Source organism: Colobus angolensis, unplaced genomic scaffold, assembly GCF_000951035.1.
Source record: "Colobus angolensis palliatus isolate OR3802 unplaced genomic scaffold, Cang.pa_1.0 Scaffold206, whole genome shotgun sequence".
In the NCBI taxonomy this organism is placed as follows: domain Eukaryota; kingdom Metazoa; phylum Chordata; class Mammalia; order Primates; family Cercopithecidae; genus Colobus; species Colobus angolensis.
The window spans coordinates 1,010,730-1,024,681 of record NW_012115222.1 but is presented as its reverse complement, the minus strand read 5'-3'; positions in this window follow the sequence as shown (position 1 = coordinate 1,024,681).

The window sequence follows — 13,952 nt, the reverse complement described above, 5'->3', positions numbered from 1 at the left end:
TTTGGTAAAAGAAATTCCTCCCACTTAGGCTGAGGCAGGCAGATCACGAGGTCAGGAGTTCGAGAGCATCCTGGCTAACACGGTGAAACCCCATCTCTAGTAAAAATACAAAAACTTAGCCAGGCGTGGTGGCAGGCGCCTGTAGTCCCAGCTATTCGGGAGGCTGAGGCAGGAGGATGGTATGAACCCAGGAGGTGGAGTTTGCAGTGAGAGGAGATCATGCCACTGCACTCCAACCTGGGTGACAGAGCGAGACTCCGTTTCAAAGCAAAAAAATTGATAAAAAGATAGGATGAGTACTAGCTACAAATGAATACAATTATGATGAAAAGATTACAATGATGCTATGAATATTCTGTTAAAGCTTTCAACCAGATTCATTTACTTTATTTAGTAATGTTTTTAAACTTTTATTTTATATGTCTTTTATTTTTAAAGAGAATTGATTAGATATTTGGATGAAGAATAAACTCTCAAAATAATTGGGAAAAAAAAATAAAACTCCTTCCTCCTCCCACTCTCACTTGATTGCTCTTCTTTTTCAGAGTGTTTGATTATTCTTGCTTGATGTCCTTTCAGGTAAAATTTATAATCAACTTGTCTATTTGGGGGTTGTGGGAACGAAATCTGATTATATTCTTATTGGGTATTTCACAAGTTTATAAATTAAAACAGGGAGAATGTTACTTTTTATGATGTTGAGTTTTTCTGTCCAAGAACAAGGTTTATTTTTTCATTTGCGGCAATCAACTTTTGTAATTTTCAAGTGTATTTTTCTCATATAGGATTAGGATACTTATAGTTGAGCTTATAACTTGGCACTTACTTTCTTTGTTATATCATAAATGAGAGGATCCTCTTTCATTATATTTTGTAATGGCTTTTGTTCATATTATGAAAGCAATTGATTTTTAAATGTTAATTTTGTAAGCTGCTACATTACTATTTGTTTTATTTGAGATAAGTTTTTATCAATTGTTTTGGATTTTCCAGATATTCAATCATGCCATCTGAAAATATCTCTTCACTTCCAATTACTGTATCCTCCAGTTGCTTTCTCTTATCTAATTACAATGGTCAACAGCTTCAAAATAATGTCATATAAGAGTAGAAATTGGTCCCTTTCTAGTACCTGACTTTAGTGGGAAAGTTTTCAGTGTCTCCTTATGCTAAGTTTGGAGCTGAATTATATTTATCATAGAGGAAGTGTAGTAGGCCAAATAATGGCCTCCAATATCAGGTCCTATTTCCTAAAACCTGTAAATGTTACCTCATATGGCAAAGGCTTTGCAGATATGATTAAATTAAGGATTTTGAGATGGAAAGATTATCCTCGATTATGTGGAAGAGCCCTAAATGCAATCACATGAGAGGAAGACAGAGGGAGATTTTACATATGCAAAGAAGAAAAAGACAATGTGACCATGGTAGCATAGACGGGGTAGATGCAGCCACAAGCCAAGGAATGCCAAAAGGTGGAAGAGGCGAGAAATAGATTCTGCCCTGGAGCCTCCAGAGGCAGTGCAGACTGGCCAAGATCTTTGTTTTGGCCCAATGAGAACCATTTTGAACTACATTTTACAAAAAAAAAAAAAAAAAAAACCTCTGGTCTCCAAAACGATGAAAAACCAGATTTGTTATTTTAAGCCACCAATTTTATGATAATTTGTTCCAGCAGCCTCAGGAAACTATGACAGGAAATATCCAATAAGTCTCTTTTTTTTTTAAGTCTTTTTAACATAACTAATGACATTATTAAATGTCTCTTCTCCATCTATGGATACAATAGTAACTTTTTTCTCATGTTTATTAATATGATGAATTACATTGACTTATTTCCTTGGATTAAATCACCTTTATACTCCCCTAAGTAATGAGCAAGGTTTTTTTTTAACATTCTGTTGGGTTTTCTTTGCCGATCTTTTAAGATGCTTGCATCAATGCCCATAAGTGAGATTGGTGTGGGATTTGTTTTTTGTTTTATTGGTGCAAACTGTCTCAAGTTTTGAGATCAATGTCATACTCAATTCATAAAGCAAATTCAGAAGTTTTATTTTCTATTCCCAGCAATAATGTAAGTAGTATTATGATGAGATGATTTTCAAGGTTTCACAGAATTCTCCTATGCAATCATCTGAGATTGGTGCTTTTTATTGTGGGGAAACTCATTAATTACTTTTTGATATTTATATTTCTTCTATGATATTGATCAGTATAGACTTTCTGTCTCTGTCAATTTTGAAAACATTTATCTTTAAAAATTATTCACTTCACTTTGATATTTATATAATATTTAATTTATATATATAATACATATAACATGCATTTACATATTATATATGTATTATTTTAGAGACAGGGTCTTGCTCTGTCACCCAGGCTAGAGTGCAGTGGCAAGGTCATAGCTCACTGTACCTTAAACCTTTAGGTTCAAGTGATCCTCCCATCTCTGCCTCCTACGTAGCTAGGGACACAGGCATGTGCCACCACACTCAGCTAATTTTTTTTTTACTTTTTTTAGAAACAGGGTCTTGTTATGTTGCCCAGGCTGGTCTCAAACTCTTGGCCTCAGGTGGTTCTCCCACTTGGTGTTACACACATGAGCCACTGTGCTCAGCCTAGTATTTGTCTTTGTTTTGCATAGATTTGGGCAAAATGGCCTTATGATTATAAAAACTTCCCTTTTCATCCTTATTGCTCTCTTGTCATTTCTAATTTTATGTATTTGTCCTTTCTCTTTTTTTTTCTTCATTACATTAACTAATGATATCTACTCTCTGATTTTTTTAATGGCAACTTTGGGGTAATTGTTAATTCCACTGCTTTAATTTTATCTCATTAATTTCTGCTTTTGTCTTTATTAATTTTCCCCCTGCTTTATTTTGAAATACATTGTTCTTTTTCTAGCTGTTTGCATTTGGTATTAAACTCGTATTCTCATTTTTTAATTATTACTGCAATAGACAGTTAATGCTATAAATATTTTCCTGATAATTGCTTTAGTCATATCCCATAGCTCTAATATGTTTTCATTTTCATGATTTTCAAAACTTTGAATTTTATATAACATTTTCCTTTAAAACCCCAAATTCTTTAAGAACATGTTTTAAATTTTCAAATTTAAGAGCTCTTTTAATATTTTGTTATTAATTTATATTATATCAAGCTCAGAAAAATGTGTTTTATTTCTTTTCTTTAGAATTTATTAAGTTTTTTTGTAATTTAAGATAAGGTCAATTTTTATGAATGTTTCACAAATACTTAGATTAAGAAGTCTCTGCTTTCGGTGTTCAGGGTTCAATGCATTTATAGAATTACAGTCATGTACCACATGCATAACATTTAGGTCATAATGACATTTAGGTCAACAGTGGACAGCCTATTTGATAGTGGTCCCATAAGATTATAATACTGTATTTTTATGGTGTCTTTTCTATGTTTAGAGGCCAGGTCACCTACAAAGGGAAGCCTAACAGCAGACCTCTCCATGGAAACCCTACAAGCCAGAAGAGATTGGAGGCTAATATTCAACACTCTTAAAGAAAAGAATTTCCAACCAAGAATTTCGTATCTGGCCAAACTAAGTTTCATAAGGAAGGAGCAATAAGATTCTTTTCAAACAAGGAAATGTTGAGGGAATTCTTTACCACCTGACCTGCATTACAAGAGCTCCAGAAGGAAACACTAAATACAGAAAGGAAAGACCATTACCAGCCACTACAAAAACACACTGAAGCACACAGACCAGTGACACTATGACGCAACCACATAAACAAGTCTGCAAAATAATCAGCTAACATCATGACAGGATCAAATCCACACATAACAATAATAGCCTTAAATGGACTAAATGCCCCAATTAAAAGACACAGAGTGGCAAGTTGGATAAAGAACCAAGACCCATTGGCATGCTGTCTTCAAGAGACTCATTTCACGTGCAAAGACACACATATGCTCAAAGTGGTGGAGAAAAGTGTACCAAGCAAATGCAAAATAGAAAAAGGCAGGAGTTGCAATCCTAGTTTCTGACAAAACAGACTTTAAACCAACAAAGATCAAAAAAGACAAAGAAGGGCATTACATAATGGTGAACAGTTCAATTCAACAAGAAGAGCTAACTATCCTAAATATGTATGCACCTAATACAGGAGCACAAAGATTCATAAAGCAAGTTCTTACAGACCTTCAAAGAGACAGACTCCAATGCAAAAACAGTGGGAGGCTTTATCACCCACTGACTATATGAGACAGATCATCAAGGCAGAAAATTAACAAAGATATTCAGGGTCTGAACTCAGCTTGGGATCAAGTGGACCTGATAGATATCTACACAACTCTCCACTCCAAAACAACAGAATATACATTCTTCTTATTGCCACATAACACTTACTCTAAAATTGATCACATAATCAGAAGTAAAACACTCCTCAGCAAATGCAAAATAACTAAAATTATAACAAACAGCCTCTTGGATCACAGCACAATCAAATTAGAACTCAAGATTAAGAAATTCACTAAAAAGCCATACAACTACATGGAAATTGAACAACCTGCTCCTGAATAACTTTTGGGTAAATAACAAAATTAGGGCAGAAATCAAGAAGTTCTTTGAAACTAATGAGAACAAAGATACAACATACCAGAATCTCAGATGCAGCTAAAGCAGTGTTAAGAGGAATTTATAGCACTAAAATGCCCACACTGAAGAGCTAGAAACACCTCAAGTTAAGCTAATACCACAACTAAAAGAACTAGAGAATCAGCTGGATGCAGTGGCTCACACCTGTAATCCCAGCACTTTGGGAGGTCAAAGCAGGTGGATCACAAGGTCAGGAGATCGAGACCATCCTGGTCAACATGGTGAAACTCCATCTTTACTAAAAATACAAAAATTAGCTGGGTGTTCCACGCCTGTAATCCCAGCTACTCAGGAGGTTGAGGCAGGAGAATGGCTTGAACCCAGGAAGCAGAGATTGCAGTGAACTGAGATCATGCCACTGCACTCCAGCCTGGCAACAGAGCGAGACTCCATTTCAGAGGACAAGGTGGGCAAATCACCTGAGGTGAGGAGTTCAAGACCAGCCTGACTAACATGGAGAAACCCCATCTCTACTAAAAATACAAAAAAAAAAAAAATAGCCAGATGTGGTGGCACATGCCTGTAATCCCAGCTACTCGGGAGGCTGAGGCAGGAGAATCACTTGAACCCAGGAGGCAGAGGTTGCAGTGAGCCAAGATTGTGCCACTGCACTCCAGCCTGGGCAACAAGAGTGAAACCCCATCTCAAAAAAAAACAAAAAAACAACTAGAGATTCAAGAGCAAATAAACCCCAAAGCTAGCAGAAGACAAGATCAGAGCTAAACTGAAGGAGATAGAGACATGAAAAACCCTTCAAAAAATCAACAAATCCAGGAGCTGGTTTTTTGAAAAAATTAATAAAATAGACCAGTAGCTAGACTAATAAAGAAAAAAACAGAGAAGATTCAAATAAATATATTTAGAAATGATAAGGGGGATATCACCACTGATCCCAGAGAAATACACACAACCATCAATACTATAAAGCACCTCTATGCACAGAAACTAGAAAATACAGAAGAAATGGATACATTCCTGGATACATATACTCTCCCAAGACTGAAAGAGGAAGAAATTGAATCCCTGAATAGACAAATAATGAGTTCTGAAATTGAGTCAGTAAAAAATAGCCTACTAGCCAACCAAAAACAAAGCCCAAGACCAGAAGGATTCACAGCTAAATTCTACTCAAGGTACAAAGAAGAGCTGGTACCATTCCTACTGAAACTATTCTAAAAAATTTAAAAGGAGGGACTCCTCCCTAACATATTCCATGATGCCAGCATCATCCTGATACCAAAACCTAGTATAGATACAACAAAAAAATGAATACTTCTGTCCAATATCCTTGATGAATATCAACGCAAAAATCCTCAAAAAATATTGGCTAACCAAATCCTGCAGCATATCAAAAAGCTTATCCACCACGATCAAGTAGACTTCATCCCTGGGATCAAGGCTGGTTCAACATATGCAAATCAATAAATATGATTCATCACATAAACAGAACTAAAGATAAAAATCACATGATTATCTCAACAGGAGCAGAAAAGGCCTTTGATAAAATCCAACATTGCTTCACGTTAAAAACTCTCAATAATCTACGTATTGAAGGAACATACTTCAAAGTAACAAGGGTCATCTGTAACAAACCCACAGCCAATATCATACTGAATGGGCAAAACCTGGAAGCATTCTCCTTGAAAACTGGCACAAGACAAGGTTGCCCTCTCTCAGCCCTCCTATTCAAAGTAGTTTGGAAGTTCTGACCCTAGCAATCAGGCAAGAGAAAGAAAGAAAGGGTATTCAAATAGGAAGAGAGAAAGTCAAACTATTGTTTTGAAGATGACATGATTCTTTATCTAGAAAACCCCACTGTCTCAACCCAAAAGATTCCTTTTTTTTCTTGAGATGGAGTCTTGCTCTATCACCCAGGCTGAAGTGCAGTGAGTGGCACTATCTTATCTCACTGCAACCTCCACCTCCCATGTTTAAATGATTCTCCTGCTTCAGCCTCCCAAGTAGCTGGGATTACAGTCACACACCATCAGGCCTGGCTAATTTTTGTATTTTTAGTAGACACAGGGTTTCACTATGTTAGCCAGACTGGTCTCAAACTCCGGACCCCAGATGATCTGCCCACCTTGGCCTCCCAAAGTGCCGGATTATAAGCATGAGCCACCATGCCTGGCCTCAGCCCAAAAGCTTCTTAAGCTGATAAGCAACTTCAGCAAAGTCTCAGGATACAAAATCAATGTACGAAAATCGCTAGCATTCCTACACACCAACAATGTGCAAGCAGAGAGTCAAATCATGAATAAAGTCCAATATACAACTGCCATAAAAAGAATAAAATATATAGGAATATGGCTAACAAGGGAAATGAAGAACCTCTTCAAGGAGAACTACAAAACACTGCTCAAAGAAATCAGGGATGACACAAATAGGAAAACATTCGATGCTCATGGATAGGAAGAATAAAAAAAGCACAAATCTGGAGGCATCATGCTCACTGAATTCAAACTATGCTACATAGCTACAGTAACCAAAACAGCATGGTACTAGTACAAGAACAGACACATTAAGCAATGGAACAGAATAGAGAACCCAGAAATAAGACCACACACCTACAACCATCTGATCTTTGACAAATCTGACAAAAGTGATGGGAAAGGATTCCCTCTTTAATAAATGATACTGGGAGAACTGGCTAGCCATATGCAGAAAATTGAAACTGGACCCCTTCCTTACACCAATACAAAAATCAACTCAAGATGGATTAAAGACTTAAATGTAAAACCCAAAACCATAAAAACCCTAGAAGAAAACCTAGGCAATACCATTTAGGACATAAGCACAGGCAAAGATTTCATGACAAAGACACCAAAAGCAATTGCAACAAAAACAAAAATCGACAAATGTGATTTAATTAAATTTAAGAGCTTCAGCACAGCAAAAGAAACTACCAACAGACTAAACACACTACCTACAGAATGGGAGAAAATGTTTATAATCTGTGCATCTGACAAAGGTCTAATATCCAGCGTCTATAGGGAAGTTAAACAAATTTACAAGAAAAAACAAGACTTCATTAAAAAGTGAACAAAGGACATGAACAGGCACTTCTCAAAAGATGACATGCATGTGGCCAACAAACATATGTAAAAAAGCCTACTATCACTTATCATTAGAGAAATGCAAATGGAAACCACAATGAGATACCATCTCATACCAGTCAGAATGGCTACTATTAAAAAGTGAAAAAAACAACAGATGCTGGCAAGGTAATGGAGAAAAAAGAACACCTTTATACTGTTGGTATGAGTGTAAATTAGTTCAACCACTGTGGAAGACAGTGTGGCAATTCCTTAAAGACCTAGAGGCAGAAATATCACTCGACCACACAATCCCATTACCGGTTATATACCCAAATGAATATAAATCATTTTATTTTAAAGATATGTGCACATGTATATTCATTGCAGTACTATTTGCAATAGCAAAGACATGGAATCAACCTAAAAGGCCATCAATGATAGACTGAATAAAGAAAATGTAGTACACATACACCATACCATAGAATACTATGCAGCCATAAAAAGGAATGAGACCATGTCCTTTGCAGGGACATGGATGGAGCTGAAGGCCATTATCCTTAACAAACTAACACGGAAGCAGTAAAACAAATACCATGTGTTCTCACTTATAAGTGGGAACTGAATCACGAAAACACATAGAGGAGAACAATACACACTAGAGCCTATTGGAAGGTGGGCGGTGGGAGGAGGGAGAGGATCAGGAAGAATAACTAATGGATGCTGTGCTTAATACATGAGTGATGGGATGATCTGTATGGCAAACCACCATGGCATACGCTTACCTATGTAACAAACCTGCACATGCTACACATGTACCCCTGAACTTAAAATAAAAGTTGGAAATTTTAAAAAAGAAAGAGGATAAGCAATAAGAAGCAATAAGAAAGCTAAACAGTAAGAAAATAACCAGCCAGGCACAGTGGCTCACACCTGTAATCCCAGCACTTTGGAAGGCCAAAGAGGGAGGACTGCTTAAGTCCAGAAGGTCAAGGCTGCAGTGACCCATGATCATGCCACTGCACTCCAGTCTGCATGACAGAGCAAGTTCCTGTCTCAAAACACGAAAAAGAAAGAAAGAAACTAACCAACTCAATTTAAAAATGAGGCTAGGTGCGGTGGCTCATGCTTGTAATCCCAGCACTTTGGGAAGCTGAGGTGGGCAGATCACTTGAGGTCTGGAGTTTGATACCAGCCTGGCCAACATGGTGAAACCTTATCTCTACTAAAAATAGAAAAATGAGCAGGACATGGTGGATTGCACCTGTAGTCCCAGCTACTCCTGAGGCTGATTTGGGACAATCACCTGAACCCAGAAGGCAGAGGTAGCAATGAGCCATGACTACACCACTGCATTTCAGCCTAGGCAACAGAGTGAGACTCTGTCTCAAAAATAAATTAATTAATTAATTAAAAATAAAAATGGGCAAAAGACCTGCACAGACACCTCACCAAAGAACATATACAGATAGCAAATGATCATAGGAAAATATATTTCACATCATACTTCATTAAGAAAACACAAATTCAAACAATATTGAGATACCACTATGCTCCCATAAAAATGGCCAAAATTCAGAAGACTGACAATATCAAATGCTGGTGAAGATGGAAGAACAGGAACTGCCATTGAGAACGCAAAATAGTATAGCCACTTTGGATGACAATTTGGCTGTTTCTTAAGAAACTAAATATATTCTTACCATACAATGCAGCAATCATGTTCCTTGTTATTTATCCAAATGAATTGAAAATTTATAGCCGCAAAAAAAAAACATATACATATGTCTATAGTGTATAATTGTTCATAATTGCCAAATATTGTTCATAATTGCCAAAACTAAGAAGCAAACATGACATCCTTCAGTAGGTAAATGGATAAATAAACTGTGATGGATAAATAAACTGTGATATTATTTGTTTGTCCCCATCAAAATTCATGTTGAAATTTGATCCCCAATTGGTGGTTTTGGGAGGTGGGGCCTAGCGGGAGGTGTCTGGGTCATGGGGAAAATTCCTTATCAATGACTTAGTGCCATTCCCACAGTAGGGAGTGAGTTCTCAATCTGGTGAGACTGGGCTACTTCTCCAGGAATATATTAGTTCCCTCAAGAGTGGGTTGTTATAAAATTAGGAAGCCCCTCGATTCTCTCTCTTTGCATGTGCCCCCTTCCTCTTTGAACTTTTCCATCATGTTATGATGTGACATGGAAGTCCTCACCAGAAGCCAGGTTAGTGCCCTTGAACTTCTCAGCCTGAAGAACTGTGAGCTAAATAAACCTCTTTTCTTTATACATTCTCAGTTATTCTGTTTTACCAACACAAAATGGATGAAGACAACATCTAACTAAAGGAATATTATTCAACACTAAAAAGAAATTAGCTATCAAGCCATGAAAGTTAATGGAGGAACCTCAAACGCGTATTACTGAGTGAAAGAAGCCAATCTGAAAAGGCTGTGTACTGTATGATTCCAACCATACAATATTTTGGAAAAAACAAAACTATGAAAACAGCAAAAAGATCAGTGGTTGCTAGAGGACAAGGAGGAAGAAAGGGGTGAATTGGCCAGCCACAGAGAATTTTTTTTTTCTTTCTGAGATGGAGTTCCACTCTTGTTGCTCAGGCTACAGTGCAAAGACGCAATCTCTGCATCGGTTCACTGCAACCTCCACCTCTCAGGTTCAAGCGATTCTCCTGCCTCAGCCTCCCGAGTAGCTGAGATTACAGGCATGTGCCATCACACCCAGCTAATTTTGTCTTTTTAGTAGAGACAGGGTTTCTCCATGTTGGTCAGGTTGGTCTCAAACTCCTGACCTCAGGTGACCACTGGCCTCAACCTCCCAAAGTGCTGGGATTACAGGTGTGAGCCACCGTGCCTGTGCCTGTCTCCATAGAGAATTTTTAAAGCAGTGAAACTACTGTGTATGATACTATAATGGTGAATACTGGTCATCATACATTTGTCAAAACTTATGGAACATGCAACACCAAGAGAAAACCCTAATGAAAACTGCTGTCTTTAGGAAATAATGATGCGTAGCTGTAGGTTCATCAGTTGTAACAAATGTACTACTCTGGTGCCAGATGTTGATTATGGAAGAGAGTGGTGAAGCATGGGGGAAAGCTATGAGAACTTTCTGTACCTTCTGCTCCATTTTACTGTGAATCTAAAACTGCTGTAAAAATTAACTCTACTTAAAAAGAGAAAGACAAAACAAATCAGGCATCACTTTACTTCTGTAATATGTGCAGATATCAGGAAGCTGGGAAATGCCAAGTGTTGGTGGAGAGGTGGGGATGTCATGCACTTCTGGAGGGCATGGAAATCGGCCCACATTCTATATCACAATTTGGTACCTCTATAGCACCATTTGGTCAGATTGGGTGTGCACATAACTAGGACCCATTCCTTAGTACCTGTCCCAAATATAGTCTCTCACATTTTGAAAGGGACATCTGAGAAAATATACATTTCAATGTTGCTTGTAGGGACAGAGAGTCAGGGTCCATCTGGGTGTTCATTACCTGGCGTAGAGGAAGTGAAGGTGGATAGCTGAAGTATGATTGTTGCAGAAGTTAAAAAGCCACAGATCTGATGTGTATATAGCAACATGTATGATATTAAAAACAGTAAAAAAGAAATATATAGGAGATATAGAACACAGTACTGTTAAAAGAAAATTTAAAATATATGGACACCAAAGAATACAAATAAAAAGATCCTCATTAAATACATTGGAATAGTTTCTTATGTGGGAGGAGGAAAATAGAAGTGAGGAATGTCCATAGAAGTTTTAATAGAGTTTAAAAACAAAAAACTAAATAGCAGCTTTGTGTGGACTAGCAGTAATAACATACCATAAACTGAGGAGTGTGACTAATCTAAATCTCTATATGTGAGATACAACTATTAGTTGATTGGTAGCTAGATATACATGACAGACAGATACAATACATAGAGACGATAGATTAGATAGATATGATTGATTGATAGAGATAAAGAAATCATTCTCTCTTCCATTATGGCCACTGAAATACCAACACTACCACCACCAAACCCAGAGAGTTCTATTCTCAATCCATTTGACCTTGTTCTTGTTATGTAACTGTGAAACTCTTATTCAAAAAAAATACTAAGTCTTCCTATTCAGGACATAAGTACCATGCACCCAATCTTCTAGATTCTAAAACATCCTAGAGGGAAAGAACAGCATGTGCAAATGTATGGTGGCATAGAGGACACATTTGGAGAACTACATTGAGCACGTTTAGAATCCCGTTATAACTGCAATTTAGAGTGAGAAACGAGAGCTCTAGGAGATGAAGCCACAGAGATAGACACGGTTAGATCAGTTCACAGATCGTAGGTGAGGCTAAGGAGTTTAAATTTGGACCTGAGGTAAATGGGGAGTCATCAAGGAATATTAAGCAAAGAAGAGAGTGACCTGATTAGATTTGTATTTAGAAAGATTACTCTGATTGTAACATGGAGAAAGGGGGGATAGGAGGACGAAACCAGTTAGGAGGGTGTTTCAGTTGTCCATGCTAGGGCATTCATGAATTTAACAAGGGACCTTGGTAGCCTGACTGTGTTAGTAGATTAGACATACAATTGTAAGGGCAAAGCACTAGACAAAATGATTTCCACAGGTCCCCCACAGCTCCATGATTTTCAAATTCCATTTATGTTATACTCAATCAAAGACAGGAGTGATGAGGCATAAGCAGAGAAATTTTCAAATTTGTGATCAATATGCAGAACCCATGCTCAGCAGATAGAGGCATTAAAGGCTATGCATGATGCCGATTGCCTAGATAATTCTGTGTGATCAAGCACACTTTACAATTAATGATAAACTTTTGCAGTTCAGGTGAGATCTGCTGTTTTTTAAAGTTTTGGTATTTGAAATTTCACGGCAAAACTCTGTCAAATTTAATGCTGAATATTCTAAATAGGGGCAGAAGTACTTTAATTTCACAAGAGTCACTTCTGTGTCTCCCACCCTAAATAAGATTGGATTTGATAGGAAAATCTAGGGCATTGCCATGACAATTACCAGGCTTAGTCTTAGTTCCACTTGGGCTTTATATAACTGCAATCAGACAAAAAGCAGAGGGCTGTGAGGAGCAGAGTGGGTGCTCACCTCTGCTTCTCGTTATTAGGGCATTCGGGCTCCAACAGTAACCCAACATGACAGTAAGCCACTGGTTCTCAACCCTGGCTCTATGTTAGAATCACCTGAAGATCTTTTTTAAAAAAAATCACTGGTGCCTATGCCCTGCCCCTAGAATTTTGTATTTAATTGGTCTAGAGTGAGAAGGCTTTAAAAGCTTCCCAGGTGATTTTAATGTGCAACCAGAGTTAAGAACCACCACTAGGTAATTATCACAGCAATTCTTAAGTTGCTGCCCAGAAAGAGCTGGAGGCTGGCAACATTCTCCAAGTGGCTGCCAGTCTGGATTCTTGCATGTTTTAATTATTTCATAGGTTGGGCAAAAATATGGATTTATCACATTAAAAACAAATCTGTTGTTGGGAGAAAATACCTACAAACCATACAGCTGATCTGGGGTTAATACCCAAAATATTTAAGGAATTCATAAAGTTCGATAGCAAAAAAAACTTAAATACCCAGTTTAAAAATGGCCAAAGGACCTAAACAGATAACTTTTCAAAAGAAGATATACAAATGAACAACAGGTATATTTTTCAAAATTCTCAACATCACTAATCACTCAGGAAATGCAGATCAAAACCATAATGAGATATAATCTCACTCCAGTTAGAATGGCTATTATCAAACAGACGAAAGTAACAAATGTTGACAAGAATGTAGATAAAAGGGAACCCTTGTACACCATTGGCGGGAATATAAATTGGTACCACCATTATGGAAAACAGCATGGAGTCTCCTCCAAAACTCTAATTTATGGAGTTTCCTCCAAAAATTAAAAATAAAACTACCATATGGATCCAGCAATCCAACTTCTGGTTGTTGTATCCAAAAGAAATGAAATCATGATCTTGAAGAGATATGTGCACTTCCATGTTCACTGCAGCATCATTCACAATAGCCAAGACATGGAAACAATCTGAATGTCTATCATCAACAAGTGAATAAAGAAGATGTGGTGCAGGCTGGGTGTGGTGGCTCACGCCTGTAATCCCAGCACTTCGGGAGGCTGACGCAGGTGGATCACAAGGTCAGGAGATCAAGACCATCCTGGCTAACACGGTGAAACCCCGTCTCTACTAAAAATACAAAAAATTAGCC